This window comes from Sinohyriopsis cumingii, chromosome 19 (genome assembly GCF_028554795.1).
Source record: "Sinohyriopsis cumingii isolate HCF-2022 chromosome 19, ASM2855479v2, whole genome shotgun sequence".
NCBI classification, from domain to species: domain Eukaryota; kingdom Metazoa; phylum Mollusca; class Bivalvia; order Unionida; family Unionidae; genus Sinohyriopsis; species Sinohyriopsis cumingii.
The window spans coordinates 18,430,900-18,450,919 of record NC_142979.1 but is presented as its reverse complement, the minus strand read 5'-3'; the positions used below and the strand labels follow the sequence as shown (position 1 = coordinate 18,450,919).

At 32.7% G+C, this 20,020-nt stretch overlaps 1 long non-coding RNA gene across 2 annotated transcripts; it reads right to left on the bottom strand.

Annotated features, from left to right (window-relative positions):
* Positions 1-6,341: 6,341 nt before the first annotated feature.
* On the bottom strand, positions 6,342-18,495 carry LOC149775216 (uncharacterized). 2 transcript variants are annotated; one of them, XR_016416492.1, is made up of 6 exons: positions 18,253-18,495; positions 16,577-16,642; positions 9,495-9,578; positions 8,388-8,473; positions 7,893-7,970; positions 6,342-6,845 (listed from the first exon to the last, which is right to left on the bottom strand). It is a non-coding gene; the product is annotated as an uncharacterized LOC149775216 (long non-coding RNA). The 2 variants fall into 2 exon arrangements; XR_016416491.1 differs by lacking the exon at positions 8,388-8,473 and having other exon boundaries at positions 18,253-18,474.
* Between the last annotated feature and the right edge of the window lie 1,525 nt (positions 18,496-20,020).

Genomic DNA, 20,020 nt, shown 5'->3' with positions numbered 1-20,020 from the left:
ACATAGCAACGTGGCGCAAACTTTGAGTATTACTTGCACTTCGGTTAAGGAAGAAACCAAGCGATTTTGGGGTCAAACGGACAAAGGTCAATGACAATCTGCATAAATCTTGTTACGCTTGATAAAAGAGAGGATGAAGTCCTCAAGTACGAGATAATCCCCAAGATGTGCTTATTTTAAGGACAATTCTCGCTTTTGTGAATGTATTTTAATCTATGGTGCCTGACGAATGCTCCATGGAACAATCATTGTTACCAAGCAGATATTCAATAACCTCGATTGGAGGATACAAGTTTTAGCAGAAATTTTAATTCCAAGCAAATTATGTTTAATAGACTTTGTAAAATATTTGCAACGGTCAACAATATATTTGTTTAGTGCTTGTAGTGCACTTAGTTATTATAAACGTTTTCTTGGAAAAATAACAAATGATACTACAAAGCAGGCATGTTCGTGTAGCCTATATACACCTAGCAATGGATGTAGCTGCAATACTTGTCCATGTTTTGTAGAATAAAACTCATAGATTAATGTAGATTCTATCTCAAGTGACATCATGTATGCAATCATTAAAGTATCACTTACCTTACTACATCTTGAAAATGCGGAAAACTATGTATGACATGCAAACCCAACACATAATGGCAAATTTACAAGGCTCATATTTGATATCAAGCACAATGTAAATGAACCGGCCCGTAACCATTTTAATAGCACAGTGTTATTTGTCAAATAAGTGATTGGTCCTTCCAACATAATTACTAATTGACCAAAACAATCTAATAGATTTATAGGGCAATGAGATTATGAAATTAAAACCTTTAAAATCTTTGGGCTTTAATTTTCACGAATAAATGGACATCACTACATATGACACGACATTAACACAACTATTTGATTTAGAGAAAATCTATAAAAAATTTACTCAAATTTGACCGAAAATATTTCATATAAATTAGCCAGGGCCTACTGCAAAAATAAATATTTAGGTTTCTTTTCTTATTAAATACATTTTAAAGAACACGATTAATTATCCATAGGTCAGTGCAAATTAAAGTTACCGTACACTTACACCTAACCGTAACTCCAAATCAAACACTAACTACAATGCGAAAAACTTGGCAAAGATTACTGAAACTTTCCATAAAGGTAATAGTATGCAAGCAGAGCAAAGAATGCAAAAGTCATTAGCTGGATTGTTCTTCCTGTCTATCAGATCATATCAAATACTAATTTCTCGACATATTCAATATGATCCTCGTGTATAAGGAAAGATGTATGTATGTGAAATGTAATGAACTGTGCAACGTTTATGCTTATTCAAGGATGGTCTTGTATAATATCTAATTTATCTCTGTTGACCTCTTACACAATGCTGCAAAGTTAAACATAATATATTAGATATATTAAATTGCTTTGATATGAAATAAAATATTATCTTAAATAAAATGTTTTTAAAAAATATTCTTCAAAATTTTAATACGTTTTGGCATTCGGAAGGTTTTCGGTATACCAGCAACGATTGCAGATTTGTGAACACTTCAAGCATGCAAATGTTTAAATTTAAAAGCCATTAGAATGGGAAAAGATATTCCTCTATGCGGGATTATGTTAGAAAAAAAGTGACTAAACCGAGAGCAGCTATCAGTTAAAATTTTGATGAAATAAGTCAATACATTAAAAGGACAACTTAACAGTTTTAGTTCGAATCACACTTAAATTTCGGTATTCATTGTGAATTATATTCATTATGAATTATAAAGCTCTGAGATGGTGTATAATTCGGTATAAATAAAGACAGTCGATGACATTGACATTGTCCGGATGTTGTGGGGAATCAGACCAGTTTTTCAGAACCCGGTATTCAAACAATGAAAACTTTGTGAAAACTATAATATTCCTCCGTACGTCATTTCCAGAGAAGCCTAACCCTCATCGCTAAACCTAACCATAAAAGACAAAAATCCACTTTTCTCCCAGACGGCTCGACAGATTCTCATGAGCGAGGTACCTGTTTGTCGGATTAGATGAGGCCAATATTGCAGATAAAATTCTGTCAAGACTGTCATTTCGGTTCGTACGTTATATCCAGACAACTGTAACCCTAACCCTAACCCTAAAAGTCACCAAAATTTATTTTTCTCGCAAACCGCTAAACCGATTTGCATCATCCAGGTACCATTTTATCGGTGCTGATGATACACGTATTGCAGTAAAATCCTGTTAAATCTGGCCTGTCCGTTCATACGTTTTCTCCAGAAAAGCTTAACCCTAACCCTAATCGCTAACCCTAAAAGCCACATAAATTCACCTTTCTTCCAAACGGCTGAACCGACTTTCATTCCAAGGTATGACTGGATTCGTCTTAATAATGCACGTCTTCTGGTCTATCACGTATGATAATCAAAGGTTATGAACACAGCAACACGTACGTATACAAGTGAAATTTGAGTATAGTTTTTATTTACTTGCATTCAGTGAACAAACTGATAATACACATTTATTGGTTTTACGGTCAATGGGTTTGTCTCAGGCTTACAGCTGTGTACTCTGGTTTATGAGCATGATAACACAAACAATAATTTTTTGTTTTAATGAATCCCAGTTTGTGCATATGCCTGCTGAATACGTTTGAAAATGATTTGCTTTGAAAACAAGAATCACTCAAATAAACAGATTATGCTGGCTAAAAAGAATTTAAAGAAATTCTAGATAAGACATTTATTCCTTTTAACTGCTAAGTGTTGAAAGTATCTGATATTCTTGAGCAATAAGATTTTCAAATTAACTGCTGTGGAAGTCATATTGATTTCAGATTGGCACCAAGAATTTTGTACTGCACTGACAGGAATCGTGCAAACATGTCAACTTGGACGTGCAGGAAAAATACTATTTTAATAAAAATTTGGTTTGGTGGAGTTTTATAATGTATCAATGATGATTTAACAAAATGCTTAAAAAATAACGTGACAGTCAAGCATTTGCCCCTTTGAGGGATTTTTCCTTTTGTTAAATCAGACTATAAGGTCTAATTTAATTATGCACTTCACCAATAGGGAAGATCCTTGTGGGACAGCATATGATTACCGATAGGGAAGATCCTTGTGGGACATCATATGATGATCGATAGGGAAGATCCTTGTGGGACAGCATATGATCACCGATAGGGAAGGTCCTTGTGGGACAGCATATGATTACTGATAGGGAAGATCCTTGTGGGACAGCATATGATTACTGAGAGGGAAGATCCTTGTGGGACAGCATATGATTACTGAGAGGGAAGATCCTTGTGTGACAGCATATGATTACTGAGAGGGAAGATCCTTGTGGGACATTGTAGGACAGCATATGATTACCAAATAGGGAAGATCCTTGTGAGACAGCATATGATTACTGATAGGGAAAATCCTTGTGGGACAGGATATGATTACCAATAGGGAAGATCCTTGTGGGACAGCATATGATTACTGATAGGGAAGATCCCTTGTGGGGCAGCATATGATTACCAATAGGGAAGATCCTTGTGGGACAGTTGTGGGACAGCATATGATTACCGATAGGGAAGATCCTTGTGGGACAGCATATGATTACTGAGAGGGAAGATCCTTGTGTGATAGCATATGATTACCAATAGGGAATATCCTTGTGGGACAGCATATGATTACCAAATAGGGAAGATCCTTGTGGGACAGCATATGATTACTGATAGGGAAGATCCTTGTGGGACAGGATATGATTACCAATAGAGAAGATCCTTGTGGGACAGCATATGATTACCAATAGGGAAGATCCTTGTGTGACAGTATATGATTACCGATAGGGAAGATCCATTGTTGGACAGCATATGATTAATTAATTCAAATCCTCATATTCATTTCATGAAGATTCATCTGATCTGTGATGCAATTTTTTCATATAAAATTATTGTTTGCATCCTATTGCCATTAATCTTAAGACTTACCAGTACGTTATAGATATAGTATTAAATGGCAGATAATAACATGTAGCAGAAAACACTACTCACTGAAATACTTTTTATGGTCTAAGTGACATAAAAGCAATATCATTTATATTTTTTGAGTTGTTGATATAAAATGAGAAATAGTGGTCAGCTATTTGAAAATATATAGGCAGCTCCATTGTTACCAGTCCAGCAACTGATGTACACTTATATCTCAATGTATGCTCCAAAGTATGTTTAGGTATTGATCATGGAATCAAAATTTGGTCTATTAATGATTATCCAGCTGAGAAGAATTAAGTTCAAGAAATGTGAGGATTTCAGGAAGACAATCTGGTTGAAAGGCTTGTAAGTTAAAGCGTGTTTCTTAGCACATTACATGACATCATTAATGAAGCATAAGTAGAAATTCTTTAAAAATGGATCAAATGTAGTATAGTTCTTTCATGAACAGTTTACTCTTTGAAGGTGTCAATGTGTCATGTATAATTCATTTGGACTTAAAAGTTATGCCAGCTGAACATGTTACATGGAAGTGATTGAATTTATTTTCTCCCCAACTATGCATTTACAAATTTTTTTATATATGGATGTACACATTATACTAGCAATCAAAGACAAATAAAAATATTGATCCGATATTTAAAAAATTACTTCATTGTTAAAATTGTAAATGTTTTGGCTAAAACTATCATTAGTTCAATTATTATTTGCCTACTTATTTTTCTCTCATTTCTTACAAAATAGGCACACAATAACACATACCTGGCATAACTGAAGAACATTTAACTTCATGATTCAAGCTATGAAGTGTTCGGGTGAACATGTAAGGCAAGGTCAAATCAGATAGCTCTAAGTTAGCCAAAACATCAAATGTTGTCACAAATGTCAGGCAACAGTCACTGTACAGAGCTACATGGAGGACTTTGGGAATTCAGTACAGCCACATGGACTTGTAGCTTCCTAAGAGTTTCCATTTCTGGCTGCGTCTTCAGATGGTTTTGTAAATAAAACTCATTGTGTAAGTCAAATGTACATAGATGTCTGGGGATTAAATTTTGTTCACCGCCCTCAGTGCCATAGAAGTACCCAACATTTAAAGAAATTTTAACCTCAAAATTCAATCTAGGAAGTGATTTGTTTATCTATTGAAGGTAAAGTACAGATGTAATCCGATTATTTGACCAGTAGCAGTGGTGGCACCTAGGTAGTAACGATAACTCACTACTTGCTCCCATGAAACCATCAAGATCTTTTACAAATTTATAAGTGGGTCGTTGCACTTAAACCATATTTGCAGCATTTGTTGAGTGTATAATCTTTTATGACTTTTGAATGACTACATCTTTACACTTGCTTCTTTCAATCAATGAATCAATCAATATTTATAACTAAAATATCAATGAGGTACCCATGCAGTCATGGTTACCTTCTTAATGTAAGGAAGCAGAGTAGTGTTTGATATTCCTATGATCCTAACATGAACACTGACTAGTGAGGGACACTAAAGACACTAAAATGATAAGATAACCCTAACATGAACCCAGACTAGTGAGCCACACTAAAATGATAAGATAACCCTAACATGAACCCTGATTAGTGAGCGACACTAAAATGGTAGGATAACCCAACCATCAACCATGACTAGTGAGCGACACTAAAATGGTACGATAACCCTACCATGAACCATGACTAGTGAGCAACACTAAAATGGTAAGCCAACCCTAACATGAACCCAGACGAGATAGCGACACTAAAATGGTAGGATAACCCTACCATGAACCATGACTAGTGAACGACACTAAAATGGTAAGCCAACCCTAACATGAACCCAGACTAGACAGTGACACTAAAATGGTAGGATAACCCTACCATGAGGCCAGACTAGTGAGCGACACTAAAATGGTAGGATAACCCTAGTATGAACCTTATGACTGTTGCTCTAGTAGTCAGTGACATTTAGGTCACTAAAATTGACTGTTATTACAATAAATGGTTATAATGTTACAAGTTACTACCACAAAAAATACATTATTCTAAAACCTCTGAGAAACACTTTGGGGGAATTATGTATTGAATTAAAATTTTATATTGCTGACGAAAATATAATAAAAATCACCATGCCCTTTAAAAGCAGACACTAGGAGAGAGGTAAATTCTGTGTGATTCTCACAGAAACATTTCTTTTGAATCAGAGAAGCATACAAGCTGAACTTTAATGAATGTCTGGCTTAAGGTGGAACAAAAAAATTTATAAAAATGGTAACAGAAAGCTGGATGTTGTTCCATTACAGAATTTTTTTCTCATCTTTCAGCTAATGCACAATAACAATTAATCATGTTATTTTCAATAGTATGAGCAAGTGAGACAAAAGCACAATAGAGACAATGAAACATTTATTGAAGAATGATGGTTGATGTCTCAAAACATTTAAAATGGTGTACAATCTGCTGTAATCACGTCCAATATTATCTCATTAGAAGCTTATGAACTTAAGCTTATAAAATCATTAAATACACAATGGGTAGTTATTACTCCAAATGATCATCTGGCTTCTATCATCAATTATGCTGCAAATAACCAACAGAATAACCACCGATGCTCCAACGAGACTGTCATGCTGGCAACATTTAAGATGTAACAATGTGATGATGCTTTGTTTTAATCTCACTATATATTAATGCTCAAATGAATTAAATTGTAGTATTTTTTACACATGTCAATCAGCGAGGACTGCAAAGCTTATTTCAGGTGAACATCTGCATGAAATCATGTATGATGTTCTTTTCTGTCTATATTGATCACAGTTATTTCCTTCTTGGAAACTGGTTACTGCAGCACTGTTCACTTGTCAAAGTATCTAGGATCTTCTCAAGAGAGGTTCTGCAAAAAAGTAAGAAATAATTAATGTGATAATTCTGTAATTTGTTCCATCTCATGTGGATTTTACTACAGAATAAAACAGACACACTAACAGGGAAATGTCATCAACCACTATTATATATGGATGACATCATTCTTACAAGCAAACTTTTATTATGCTGAAATCTATTATGGGAAGTCCCTCAAAGCTAGATATTATGCAAAGATCCCTGTCATTTTAAGTCATTTTAAAGATTATCCCTTTGAGTACTGACAGCCAAATCTGATGATTAATCAAATTCATTTGAAAAATTTATAAAGTACTTAATACACTCGTGCTTAATGTGAAACTTTTGTCGCACAGATATTTGTGAGAGAGTTGCTTACCAATTTTTCTATGTGGAGTAAAAGTCGTGATATAAGGAGAGTGGATCACCATAATGCCTTGATACTTTCTGATAAATTTATGAAAATATATTCAGTGATTTTTTAAAAGAAGTTGTTCAAAGTTAAATATGTTGAATTTAAGTATCTATACTTTTTGACAGATTTGGTGTTATCCTTAAAAATTTTAAACTCTGCGTGGATGCAGTGCGATATGTTTTGTTTTCATTTTTCTGGTTGTTTAGCAGATGAATGATGGACAGGTTTTTCCATATTTACCACACAAACATAGAAATACATGATTTCCAAACTGTCATAAAAACTAAACTGAGAATAATTTTAACAAGTATAACATTTTAGAGAATTTTGTGAGGGAAAATAAAATGAGGAAAATATTACATGCTAGAAATACACATACATGATATCAATTATTCACTTACTTTTTCTTGAAAATTAAGTTGATTTTAAAGCAACTGAAAAATTGTGATGATTTTACAATATTATGATTTAGCATAGAATTTCACATTAATATCTAGGTATAAAATATGCTGCTAATCATATATGCAAATGTCAGTGTTTGCAAGTTAAAAGTGGTAATTTTGATCTCTTCTCTTCCATCTTTCTTATGTTTCAAAACTTTATAAAGCACAATCAAATCTGGAGACCCATATGAGAAATACCTACACAATTTGGGTGACTTTAGCAAATTCACATACTTTCACTGGTCAGAGCACAGATCACAAGATCCGCTGGCCAATGGACCTAAAATTGACAAAGGAAACATACTAAATTAGATAGTATACCACTTTAACTGTCAAGTGGCCATCCATTTAATACATACACAAAAATCTGGCAAAGCTTGACCCCCCCATGCTTTTTTACATCTCACCCCTGTGTACGTATGCTTGATGCACACACACCCAGAATTCTAAAGAATGGCCCATATCTAATACTCAGAAATGATCAAGGATTAATAATATTAATGTGTTTAATAACACAGATATATCACCGCTGTTGAATGTCTTGCTGCACCAAAGAAATAAGCTGCGTAACTTTAAAAAGTTGATCTAGTGTCCAATAAAATTCAAATGCCGACTGAACCCAGACAAACAGGTTACGTATTAGACAAATTATTATTGAGGTTTCACCCCCACAACCCCCTTTCATATGTGTACATACATCATCAGTAGACACATCCACATCCACCCTCCATGCGCATGTACTAAATGGACGGCCCTGAATATTACATTCTTTACTCACTCAGGCTGCAAAGATAAAACAAGAAGATTGTTTCTTGCATACAGTGAAATACAATCAACACATCTGAAGGATAAAATAAGCGCAACAAAATTGGGACAGCATGTATTTATTATGTTATAAAGAAGCCTATAAAAGGTAAAAATTGCATATTTGCAATCTACTATTCAATACATTATACGAAAAAATATGATGCAAAAGAAAAGCTTAATTACAAAACTTTTAGATATATAATTTTTTTAAAAATATTATATTGTTCATATTAAAGTCTTAGCTAGACAAAGTTTACATTTGCTTATATTTAAATAATCATAAGATGGAATAGAAATAACAAGAACAAAGAGATGTGTTTATAAAACATGATAGCCCCATTGAAAAACTGATACAATGTAATATTTGATGAACATTTTAAACATTTAAAGCACTGCGATACTGGCAGGACAATCCAAAAATGTCATCTATGTATGCAAATCCAATTGTTAACCTTATTTTTACCTGTGGGGGTGGGGTGATTGTGCTAACAGGAATTATGTAACAAGCTGAGCGTAAAAATTGTATAAAACATTTATGAAACTGAAAAATTGCTGTAAGGAAGAAAAGACAAGTAATAAATTACTTTACAAACTGAAATAGAATTACTTTCATCGCTTGCCATATAAAACTCAGTATATTTTTATATACAGTTTGGTCAAGAATCGCTATATTGTATATCATTTTCATACAGTTTCAATTTCTACACAGTGGATTAAGATGAAATGTAGTTGCAGATGAACAGATGGATGGCCAGACAAACTGATCAAATACTTGAAGATTATAATCAGACCAGCTGATTAAAAAATTAACATAAATACCAAATATTTTGTTAATGTTTACAGCATCTGCCATATTCAGATCACTGTTCCTTGCTGACTGCTCTTTGTATCTTTGAGTAGGTACAGTATATCAACCAGATTCTATTGGCATTTTATTCAGTCTTACATTTATTATCATGCCTATTTTAGTAACATAATTAGATCTATTTGCATTTACCATAATTGGTTAGTTATCTGCATCACTTTATTGACTTCATCTTTTCATTATCATTGAAGTTTCCAGTTTATTCAGTACAACAATCTGTAATAAGAAAGACAAAACATGATCTTTTGAAACAAGCTTATAGCTTTTATTAGCAGTGAAACCTATAATTAGATTATAATCAGTGAAATGAAATCTATGTCAATAAAGATAAAAAAAAATGATTTCATACACTAACCTAAGACTTTTGTCAAGCTAAAATTGGAATAATCAAACTATTTTGGTATGAAAAACTTCAACAATATTTATGGATATAAGAGACTAGAACATTAAGGCTAATTTAACTGTCATGATTTGACTAAATTACTGTAAATAACAATGCAAATAGGAAGATTTGTTTATAAACTATTCAGTTATAAGTAAAACACTGCAAGACAAATTAATAGGTATTCATGCAAATACATGACATGCCTTGAAGACAGAAAGTTAGTTTTCCATAGAGAATGTTAGCAAACTTGTTTCACTACTCAATAATGGAACCCATATCACTTGCATGTGAACAACTGTACTTTGTCCAATATGTTTTTGCAGAGTTTTGCATTATAAACACTTTGCATCATCATAGCCAGAAGGGTGTGTGTGTGGGGGTGTGGGGTGTGTCTGGCATGCACCCACTCCTGCTTAAAAAGAAACATACACACACAAATGTACAGTCACTTGTCACTTTAAATTTGACCATCATTTTATTCTTGCACATGTTTATTAGGTAGTATGCACACTTAGAGTGAATAGACACACACAGTTTAGCTTTGGTGCCCTTGCAAAGAAGTCAGGGCCTGAAGGAAATTTTGGAACAACCCCATTCCTCCAACAATGGACCTGATCCAGCCTGGCATAATCATATTGTTTACTGCAATGGGAGATATTTTAGACTGACATTGTTCAGATGAATTTCTTAATAATCTGTTTGGCAAAGTTATCTCCTATTCATTTTGAGAATTGCATTATTGTACAGGTTTAAAAATCAACAAGCTTGCAATAATGTCATGATGAATGCCATCACTGTAGTATCAGATGAATCAAAGTCATTGTTGTTGCTGTTGTGGGGTTTAATGCCATTTTTCAGCACACAATAGGTATTACATAGCATCCAGTATAACTGCTGAGGAAGAACCTGACAAGAACCACTGATCCATGGGAAGCTACTGGCAAGTTTTTTGGTCTTTACCTTTTTGGGGCTTAAAATTAAACAATCCAACTTTTTATAAATGGGAGTTAAAAATATCTGGTGTCGAGATTGTCAAACCACTCTATGACAAAATCAATTTAGAGTCAGTGCTGACCAAGTGTCGCATACTGGTTGGGCTTTTGGGGGGCGGGGGGTTATTTTATGTATCTCTGGCCCCTATAATTATCAATATATGGGGGACATTGGCTGTTTGAGATGGGAGGGTGTCACAGGCCTCCCTCAAAGTGCAACACTGCTGATAATTGTTTCTAATGTCAAGAACATTGCCCACTTTATTCATTAAAAGTTCATACATTCTACACTAAGTTTGTTTTCCATTTGTTTTTATCAAACTCGTACAAGTTTTCACTCTTCGGTACTAATAAATGTTTACAAGACGGTGAGCAGACTGGTCTAAATTTAATTACATGTAACTGTTGTCAGAAGGGTAATAGAATATATTCCATTAACAATCCTTCATATGACTGATTTCAGGTCATTAATGTTAATTTTTATATTCGTATCATAACTGGTAGAGTAAAACTTTATTCTAGTCAAATAAAAAATTTAGTATTTGCCTCACTGGGTGAATGTTGAATTTCGTTATTAATTGGAGATTTGTCAAACCAGGCTTTAAGTTCACCAATAAAATTATAAATTTCACACTACTACAAGTTAACAAAACATAATGTGTAGGATATTATTGGCAAACAATAACTCTCCCTAGAATGAAATGAAAATTTATGCATCAAGCCGAAAGGGCTTGAAATGATGTCTTTGATTATCCTACATAAAAATAAGTGAACCATATTTTGTTGTTGTCAAGTTGATGTGCTTAATGGATGAAAATGGCTTTTAAATATTTGAATTTATGCAAGATATGATTGTTTCAAGCCTAGTTTAAGTCACAACGAAGATGAATAAAGGTCAGGTTAGTCAAAATATAGTTACATATTCTGGCATTTTTTTTTTGTTTCTTCAGAAATACAAAGATTCCCTAGTAGCTAGGGAAATAAGTTCAAGTGATTATAGCAAGCTATCATTTCACTAGGTGGAAACACAGAAATAGTAAGTCCCAATTTTTGTTCCTTCTGCAGGTATTATGGTTTGCCAGAACAAATATTACATCTTGTATTAGCCCAAAGCATGAATGATTCATAACACAAATATCAATGAAAACAAGTAATGTCTGATATTAACTTGAGACGAAGCAAAAGATTAATTTTTCAAAACTGCCATTGTAAAGCCTCTGCTGAAGAAACCAACACTAGACCATAACGATTTAAAGTACTACTGCCAGTTTGTAATCTCAAATTCATATAAAAAATCTTAGAAGAGGTTGTTCTACCCCAGCTTGTATCTCATCTGAATTCAAATAGTCTTTTCAGTAATGTACAATCTGCTTATTGCCCTTGCCAATGAACTGAAATTACTCTTCTAAAAGTAGTTAATGACATTCTATCTGCTTGGGATAGCGGAAAGATTACAGTCCTCACCCTCCTTGATTTGTCTGCTGCAATTGACATAATAGACCATGATATATTACTTCACCGTCTCCAGTACGTATTTGGCATTCATGATACAGCCTTACTGTGGCTCAAGTCCTATTTGGTCAACAGGACACATATTGTGTCTACAAATTGAATATACTTTCGCCCAGTTGATCTATATTGTGTTCCACAGGGGTCTGTTCTTGGACCTGTTCTCTTCATTCTATACACTCAGCCGCTCTCAAGTGTCATAGATCATCATCCTGTGTCTCACCAATTGTATGTTGATGACACCCAAATATACAAATCTAGCCACCCAACTGAAGTTGATGCTATCATCCAAGGTGTAGAGAGGTGCATTTAAGTTGTGAAATCATGGATGACATGTAACAAGCTGCAGATGAATGATGATAAAACTGAGGCCATTCTAATCACAACAAAAAGACTTTCTCATTCACATCCTTTACCTCAAACAAGTATCTGCAACACCAAAATTAAATTCATACAATCAGTACGAAACCTAGGTGTTACTCTGGACAGTACTCTCACATTGCACCAACATGTCATAAACATATGCAAGGCTACATATCTTGAACTGAGATGCATCAGCTCCATTCACAAATATCTTTCAGTTGATGCCACTAAAACTCTTGTGTGTTCATTAGTACTTTCAAGACTGGACTATTGTAAATTAATTCTGTCTGGTTCATCTCAGTATCTACTCCAGAAACTTCAAAACACAGCTGCTCGGATCATACTTACAGTACCACGATCAGAGCACACCTCCCCACTGCTCTGTACCCTACACTGGCTATCCATTCCATCCAGAATCAAACACAAAATTTGTTCTCTGTGCAATGTTTCACTGTCGGACTATAGTCCAACATACCTATCCGACCTCACCCATATGTGCACACCAGCAAGATACTTACGCTCCTCTTCTGACAATCATATACTCATTATTGCCACTATGAAAACAAAGTCATATGGACATTGTTCTTTTGCATACCAGGACCCAGCACTGTGTTATGAATTGCCCATTGAACTCAGACACAAAGACACAGTGATCCCATTGAAGAGTGCTCTAAAAACTCACTTATTTCGACTGCAAGAACAAACTTAAAGACCTAATGTTTCCTACCTTAAATATTCTCAGCATGTTTGTTATGTTTTCTAATTTCGTAGCGTTTGTTTTGTAATTATATCATTATATATGTTTTTTTATCTTATAGGTGTTATCTAATGTTGTAAAGCGCTTAGAGCTTCTAAAGATTAAGCGCTATACAAAGTCCTCATTATTTCATTATTATTATTATATTTGCTACATGAGACTATAAGGCATTAAAATTTGGTTCTTCTTTGAAGTTAATAAAAACAGTATATCTTAATATACCTTCTTAATTCCAACCTAGTATATGACAAATTTACTGTTATTAACTTCATTTTAATATAGAAAATGTTTATTAAAAATAAGGAAGTCCCAGATTCCTCCTTATCCTCTCTTGCAAAATGGTCCATATAATATGGAATGTGTTAAATGGCTGTTAAAACCCAATCAATATACAATTCAGTCAAAGCATACGAGTATGGACTTGAAATCAAAATCATAAACCCATTATGAAGGAAAAGAGTCTTAACAATAAAGATAATAATACTCTGATATTCTTAACCCAAAATTATTTTTAAAATCTCATTAAAAGTTATGCCTCCTGTAACAATACAAAATTCCATAATCAATAAGTAGAAAAACCTCACGCAATGTTGACAGCTTTTTTATAATTTAAAGTCACGATGAAATCGCATATTCTTAATTCAAATTTGGGAAAATATTGTTTACTTCATCATAATGTAACTTCTATCTGAACAGGAAGCACAACAAATTGGTGGGATCTCAAATAAAAATTAAAAGTCCTCATATCAAATCTGATAATGCACAAAAAAATAAAATTATATTCTATATTCTCTACAATAAAACTAATCATTCATTATAGTCTATAGGTAAAAAAAAATTGAGAATGCCAGTCTTTATAGATAACATATATTCAAGCAACGAGTACATTTGCATCTGAAAATGTAATAAAAAAGAAACCTTCACTATATCAATTTTATCACCGTTTGAAACAAAGTAACTGAAAAATGAAAAAGAAATAAGCTGTTTAACTGAAAATGACATGTTGCATACAAACTGTGGCATGTTTAAAGACCAAGTTACTCCACGTATCAAATATCTAATTATTCACAGCAAATTTTTTAATGGTACATTGATTATATAATTTTAGGGAACTTCATCTTTTAAAATTATAAATATTTAAAGGAACAAAGATAATTTTTCAAAATAACACATATTCCATTTTTTATGTAGCTCTCAGAATATGTGATTTTCCATTTCTGACAATGATTATGCTTAATATTTAATTACCAATTGATTAACTCCTTATTTTGGCCAGATTACTTGTGTTTTGAAACTCCTCTCTGTGAACCTTCCTTTCATAGTAAAGAAGCATACAGACAGACAATGGTTCTTTATGGTAGTTAAGTACAATTTCCTAGTGCTCAAAGGTATTATCTTTTATCTTTTTGATACTTCTGCTCCAAAACTGAATTTTTTACAAACTTAAGCTGTGCCAAAGTTTCACTTTCTCAAATTAGTGCTTTACGGAATACTATGATTAGACTGCTCTGGTTGGCCTAAGTGGTTATAGCATCACCATGGATGTGGGAGGTCGCAGGTTAGAACTTCGGCTGAGTCATACCAAATTCTTGCAAAAATGGTACTAACAGCTGCCTCACTTGGCGCTCAACATTAAGATGTTATTTTTAGGACTGGCTGGCCTGGTGTTAAGTTAATGTGACTGGCTAGGACATTATGTTACATGTCTGCAGCATGATGCCCAATTGCAGGCCATCACTATAAACAGCCACAGTGCAGGCATCATAGCAATATGACTCAATTTTTTTTAAAGCTACATTAAAAATCCAAATCACACACACACACTACTGACAGATTTCTTATCTGTTCTTTAATGCTGTATTAGGTTTTAAGGTCCATAAATGCCATAGCTTGCTTGCTCCGACAGAGGTGTTTTGACCAAATAAATAACTGTACTTCTTATTATCATTTGTTAGTTTTATTTATTCAACAGATCTTAACCCTTAAAGGCTGTATAGTTTTGAAGCACATGATCCAGCAGGGCTAAATTGTTTGAGAAAAGAAATGAAAGTGCACTCTAATTTTAAATTGTATGAAATTAATTAGGTTTTGTATCATGTCTGCTTTACATTAAATTTTGATTTACTGCTCAAGGGGGGGGGGACTGGAAAAACTATTTTGTCCATTCAGAGTGTACATCAGACGCGTATTTAACACCAATCAGTCACTAGTATCTCCATTAAAACTTTCCCAGCTCCAGTAATCAGATATATTTCATAATAACAGAAATCATTGTCTTCATCAGTGTCAGCGGCCAGTATTTGCGGAACAAAAGAAGATGAACCAAGCAGGGAATTAGCCTTTTTGTTTTTTCTGGGTAGGCTGTATTTTTAACATGCACTTGTAAAACTTCCTTTTTACATGGCTTATACTATGACATAATGCTTGCTACAGGGCACAATGTGCCAATAAAATCTAGTTTAAGAACCATTGATGTCAAGTTGAAGAATCCAGATGTAAACAGTTGCCTACCTGAAAAAAGACTTATGTTGCAAAAAACATGACGATACCTCTACTGGTGTGACTTACCCGAAGTACTTTAAATAAAAACTGTTTACAGTGCAGAGTACATTTTCCTATGAGTGACTTTAAATTGTTGGAGTTCCTGTGCATCAATATTTGGGAAATTCATACAAATTTTGCATGATTGATGCCCTGGAAGCATGTCTGTATCTGATTTGTAATGAATCTAAAGATAAAAAAATAACTAATGGATAATAAATTGTTTCCAAACTTAACAATTATCAATGGATGGGTAATGTGGGCTTTAAAAGATCTTAAAATAACTTTTATGTTCTCAGAAATTTTTAAACATATTTTCAAATAATGAAAACAAAACATTGGTGGCTAAGCTAACAAAACCCTAAATCACAAAATCTCTATCATCACATCGGTTAAAAGTAGCATTGTGAATAATTGTAACCAAAATTAAAAAGAAATAATGGCCAAAATTGATAGGTTGGAAACAAATGGGTGTTCAGTTTACTACTAGGTCAATGATTATGCAATCAACTTTTTACCCATGGTAGCAACTAACTGATACATGTAAAATAAAATTCTAATGCATCATTATGCATACAATAAAAAGAGTGGTCACGCTATACCTCCTACTATGGTTTGTGGTCATTGTTGTTTCAGCTCTGTATTCCTGTCTGGGTGTGGTACTTACCTATCTGCTGTGACACCAGGTGGTTTCTCTGACAGGTCGTCTCAAGCAAAATTGAGGTATACAGTGCTGAAAATACAAAAATAATTTAATTTTGCCACCAGAACAACTTCATACAAATTTTAAGTCATACACTCTACTCTTACAGCATGGCTGGTTAATCTAAAGAGTACAACTTGTATCAATTTATTCCCTTCTACTGCAGATTTATAGATAAGCAGTGAATTTGTATATTTTACACAATCAAACTGACTAATGTTTTGGAGACAAATTGTTCAATGCGTTGAGAACACAGTATTTAGGCATATACTACTCTTGCTGTACGTACAGTATGTACTTCATTTTGGGAATGCTGAAATCAGATAAAGTTGAAGTACACTTAGCTAATGAAAAGAATAAAAAATATATTAATAATTAAGAAAGTGCTTAGATAGCTTCATTTCATTCAAGATACTTCTCATCCTTTTAACCAATTTTGGCATTTCTGACTTCCATTGCATTACTGCCAACTGAAATGTAGGCCAACGAACTTGAAATCATGTCTTATGTGAAAATTTGAATTAATTAGAAAAAAGACATCAGAGTTAGTAAAGTCTGTTAAACTGTATTACTTTAATTTGTAGAAAAATGTGGAGACAGGCTGCCAAGAGTGTGAGATATTCCTGACAATTTGACTTCTTGTTCTGATGTTAGTCAACATTGGAACTCACTACACATACCGTTATTTAGTCAGTAAAACCTAAATCCCCAAAACATAAATATCAGGGTTGATGTCTTACACTGTTATGATTAGCTTAAGGCCATTTTTCATGCTACACAACAGTAAATATATCTGGTGGAGGAAGAACCTGGAAAACCACTGGGAAAAAACACGGACGGATGGGAAGCTAGTGGCATGCTCTCTCAAAACGGAGCAGAGCCTGACACTAAATTTTCCTGTAAATATTAAATGTACTATATAATAATAAATAAATAATTTGAAGAGTAAATTGTAAGCAACAATAACCCTGACCTGCGCATTACATTATACAAATGACTGCCTGTTATGCTGCTGATTGGTTATGAACTACTCAAGTATTCTCACACCATACCCTTTGATTGTACCACCGTACAGATTTGAAAAACAGAAAGAATAAAAGATATCAAAAATGCACAAAACTTAGCCATTGCATTCACTGATTTATGAGTTCTAAACTGATTGCCTCCAGGTGGGTCTCCAACACTGCTGACTTTTTTAATCAAAAGGGAGCTTCTTTAGCAACATGGTCGCCATTTTTGCTTGGGCCAGCTTGTTTTCAAGCACAGTTGTGATTGAAATTACTGTCTTTCAAACTTTCAGTAATTCCATAAATTTGGGATTTACATCTCTTTGAACACGTGTATACAAGAATTCCTTCTATTTATTTGTTCAAATTGTTCTTGAAATATTAGAACAAAAAATTGCACATATTGGATGCAGATGGCACTCCTTCTACTTAGTCCTACAATGTAAGACATAGCACATATTATTTTCGTTTAAGTGATATGGTGCCCACAACATAAATATCAGCGTCGAGGTCTTACATGTAGGACGAGGCTACTACTGAAATAGACTATTCTAAAAATCAGAAATAGACAGAGGGCTTACAAACAAATGGGAGGATATGCGAATACTATAAATATAATATAAATCTACCTACCTCGATGCATTTAAGTCTCTTGTATAACAATTTCGGCTATAAAACAACGCAGTCTAGGTGAATTACTAGGTCTACGAAAAATACGAAACATCTTGCCCGCCATGACTTTTATACATTTTTGTACTCTTCAGTACTAAAGATTCAGCATCCTGCAGCATTTCGAGAAACAACCAATGAGAGTGAATCTTACAAATATTTTACTGAATACTAGTATACTATTGGTTCCAACGATTTCGCATGTGAGCGATCTCTTAGGAAACATCCCACTATGTCATTAACATACTCAGTAAACATCACACTTTGTCATTAATATACTCAGTAAACATTTCACTGTCATTAACATACTTAGGCAACATCTCACTATGTCATTAACATTCTCAGGAAACTTCTCACTATGTCATTAATATACTCAGGAAACATCTCACTGTGTCATTAACATACTTAGGAAACATCCCACATAGTCATTAACTTACTCAGGAAACATCCCACTATGTCATTGATATAATTAGTTTAAATTTCTTTTTAGAAATATGTTTAATTATGAAATATGATTTTTTTGCTTGTTTCAATTCTTAGTGATATATATATATATATATATATATATATATATATATATATATATATATATATATATATATATATATATTTCTGAAATAAGATTTTAATTTGTAGAAGTAATATTTTAGTCTAATATAGTATTTAAAATTTTAGTCCACTATGAAGGTTCTAATTTTAGTCCAATATAGAATTTAAAATTTTAGTCTAATATAGAAGTCATAATTTAGTCTAATACATACCTTTTAATTTAGCCATATAGAGAAATTTCATTTTATTCATATAAAAATTTTAATTTTAGTTTAATGGAGATTTTAAAATTTTAGTCTATTAAATATATCATTTTTAATTTAGTCTGATGTAGAGTTTTTCAAAATTCTTCTAATATATATTTTTTAATTTTAGTCTAAGATAGAACTTTAATATTAGTCTGCATTGATGTTAGTCTGATATAGAATTTATAATTTAGTCTGATATAGAATTTATAATTTAGTCTGATATAGAATTTATAATTTAGTCTGATATAGAATTTATAATTTAGTCTGATATAGAATTTATAATTTAGTTTGATATAGAATTTATAATTTAGTCTGATATAGAATTTATAATTTAGGCTGATATAGAATTTATAATTTAGTCTGATATAGAATTTATAATTTAGGCTGATATAGAATTTATAATTTAGTCTGATATAGAATTTATAATTTAGGCTGATATAGAATTTATAATTTAGTCTGATATAGAATTTATAATTTAGTCTGATATAGAATTTATAATTTAGTCTGATATAGAATTTATAATTTAGGCTGATATAGAATTTATAATTTAGTCTGATATAGAATTTATAATTTAGGCTGATATAGAATTTATAATTTAGGCTGAAATAGAATTTATAATTTAGTCTGATATAGAATTTATAATTTAGCCTGATATAGAATTTATAATTTAGTCTGATATAGAATTTATAATTTAGTCTGATATAGAATTTATAATTTAGTCTGATATAGAATTTATAATTTAGTCTGATATAGAATTTATAATTTAGTCTGATATAGAATTTATAATTTAGCCTGATATAGAATTTATAATTTAGTCTGAAATATAATTTATAATTTAGTCTGATATAGAATTTATAATTTAGTCTGATATAGAATTTATAATTTAGTCTGATATAGAATTTATAATTTAGTCTGATATAGAGTTTATAATTTAG